We start from the raw sequence: 3535 nt of genomic DNA on the forward strand, positions 1-3535 counted from the left end.
GGGGTTTCAAAGGCTTATTTAATCGATAGATGTGTATAAGAGACAGGCCTTAGATCCACACAGTAATCCTACACATTGTTATGTTACAATCAAAATTATTGTAATGCCTCCATAGAAAGTACTGGTATGTTGGCAGGCAGCACATACTGCAGCTCAGGATGGTGATCTGATAATGGATATTGAAGTTTAAGCTTTTGTGTCCATCTTCGCCAATGCTTACAGTAGCTCCATTAATAACGGCCTATGGATACTTCGTGTTTTGTTTAACTTTACAATTAAGATCAACAATACAGTAGGCTGCACAAAGATGTAGGACTATACTGAGTGTAGTATTTTATGCTTGAGAAACAGAAAACAGCTTTGAATTGTAATGCGTGCTCCATCATGTTGGAATTCAATATTTTGACAATGACATTATGTTCTGGTGTATATGTGGACTCATATATGGACAGCCTAGGCCCCTAGGCTTGTGGGTGGGAAGGGCATGCCAGCCAGGTCCCCTATAGCCTACTAAAGTTACATCACAAAGCCTAGGCTAGGCCTAGCCAATACACAATGACATTATAGGTAGACAGGGCCTAGCCTAATAATATACACCGGCGAAAAATATAATAAGACAAAAAACGTAGGATATGATTTGGCTTGGGATATGACTTCTTCGGCCGCCGACACCTTCGGCCGCGCGAGATTTATATGGAGCACCAGTTGGGCATTTCTCCACACCGCATACTGTGGCGGCGTATGCCTAACTTTAAGCCTTTACTAAACTAAATAATTGCTGTCATGTCGCACAGTAATATTTACGTATTTATTTTAGGTATTGTATGTATACAAAACAAAACGCATTTTTTACTGTATTTTTATTCATATTTCGTCAGTTTCCTTTATCCACAAAATAGAATTTCGTCACATAAAATTTAGAATGTTACACGTGCACAAATTTCGTCCTTTATCCACAAAATAAAACATTTTTTTAAATAATTTTATTTTTATGTCTGTTGTCTGTTCATGTTATCTTTTCATACAAGATCGAATGTAAAATATCACATTAGCGAGGGTGATGAAAGTGTGTTATTTACAAGAGTTGGAAAAAGAAATCTAGAGTAAATTTGTCAATCATTGGTCAATAAAAATTCTTTAGGAATATCTCTCTATACTCATGCCCTTAATGTACATACACTTTATATCATTAAAGCCAATCAATTAATTTACTCAAATCAAATATTTAATTTATTGGTGATTTAAAATTTAGGTCTTTCTATTTACATTATTGAATAGTAAACAAGTGCACATGTAAAAAATGAGATCTATAATCGATAACAAGTAATGATGTTTACCTTTAAAAATTATTATCGTCAAAATGTTTAAAAATCTTGCATATATGTTGCTTGTGTTACCATGGTGTAAGTGGCAGCGCAAAGTTTGCCATGTTTAATTCGTTACGATTTTTTCACAAATTATATAATTTTATCACTGATATTTTAACACACTATTAATATTAATTGTTGCGACATGTTCTGTGTGTATATGCCTATCTGTAACAATGTAAGCTTGAGTGTTTCTGAATTTGAGGTTAAGAATTGAATAGATATAATAGCGCTCATTCAACCACTGTATATCAGCGTGACAAACAATAGATCGACTACAATGTACATTAATATTTAACACATTTAAATCAAATTTAGACCAATCTTAATATTGTGATTTTAAATAGCAGAAGTGGATTTAAGGGGGAGTGGTGGTAAAAAAAAAAGAAAGAAAAATTGATCGCCGAAACGCAGCAGGTTATTTTCAGGTGTCTAGAAAAGGCAAATTTCCTCTAAGATGGTGTTATCTCGTTCGGACTCACTTTCGCCCCCCCCCCCTCCTCCCCCTTTTTCTGGCCCCGGCTCCTCACCTTTCGGACACCTCTGGATTTTCTCCTGAATTGCCTTACATGCCAGCAACTAAAGAACATAGGCTATTTATTTTTAACATTGTTTTGTGTACCTCATTTGAATTTCTTCAATTTCAAACGAATGACCGCTGATTTTCTTGTCATTTTTGTAGTCTGATTTCAAATGAATGTACCTACTGTTGTCTTCTAATCGGATTAAAATCTGGCCGAACTTTGGCCGATATCGAAAAAAAGTGTGGCCGAATTTGGCCGTGAGATGGCATGTGTTTGGCCGTTAAGCCTGTCGACTATCTGGCAACCCTGATGTACTGTACAGTATTTGTGTTCAGTTGATAGAGCCTTCGCGGTTAGTGAACATTGGAATAACCGTACTGGGAATAACAGTAAGGAAAGACTAAGCTATGTACGGGGATATATATTACCCGGGTAGTTGTATTAATAATAGTGTTACAGTATATCTGCTATGAACAATTACACACATTGACATTAAATTTAATTTCATATTCATAACTCATATACCGCCTCCACGCCTCATATATCTGGTAGAAAGAGAGGGTGGTTGGGTAAACGTCGTGAGAGTGTTTTAACATGTAGATTCCTATGGCGCTAGCCTCAGCACAGTGGTTTCAAACCACCAATCACAATGGTGTCAATCGCTGAAGCCTGAATTTACAGACATTACCATATATAAGAGTTTAAGATCATGATGTACAGTACAGTATTTTATTTGGCTTTTGTTGATAGCAGAGGCTTCGAGGGGTTTTTTTTCAGTGACAAGACCAACTACCATATCACTTTCTAAATCCACGCCTCATATATTTGGTAGAAAGAGAGGGTGGGTGAAAGTGTTTTTGAAATTTAACGTGTAGATTCGATCCGCTACGCTGATTTCAAACCACCAATATGGCGAGCCGAGTTGTCATTTAATCGTAAATAGAGATATCTTAGTTTTAAATAGAGATATCTTAGTTTTTAATAGAGATATCTTAGTTTTAACTAAGATATCTCTATTAATAGAGATATCTTAGTTTTAAATAGAGATATCTCTATTAAAAACTAAGATATCTCTATTTAAAACTAAGATATCTCTATTTAAAACTAAGATATCTCTATTAAAAACTAAGATATCTCTATTAATAGGGATATCTTTATTAATAGAGATATCTTAGTTTTAAATAGAGATATCTTAGTTTTAAATAGAGATATCTTAGTTTTAAATAGAGATATCTTAGTTTTTAATAGAGATATCTTAGTTTTTAATAGAGATATCTCTATTAATAGAGATATCTCTATTATTAGAGATATCTCTATTTAAAACTAAGATATCTCTATTTAAAACTGAGATATCTCTATTTATAACTAAGATATCTCTATTTAAAACTAAGATATCTTTATTTTCATTGTTAATAGAGATATCTTAGTTTTTAATAGAGATATCTTAATTTTAAATAGAGATATCTTAGTTTTTAATGAAGATATCTTAGTTTTTAATAAAGATATCTTTATTAATAAAGATATCTTTATTAATAGAGATATCTCTATTTAAAACTAAGATATCTCTGTTTAAAACTAAGATATCTCTATTTAAAACTAAGATATCTCTATTAACAGAGATATCTCTGTTAATAGAGACTAAGA

Source organism: Anneissia japonica, unplaced genomic scaffold, assembly GCF_011630105.1.
Source record: "Anneissia japonica isolate Jap-2015-1 unplaced genomic scaffold, ASM1163010v1 scaffold1203_len951721_cov167, whole genome shotgun sequence".
Lineage (NCBI taxonomy): Eukaryota > Metazoa > Echinodermata > Crinoidea > Comatulida > Comatulidae > Anneissia > Anneissia japonica.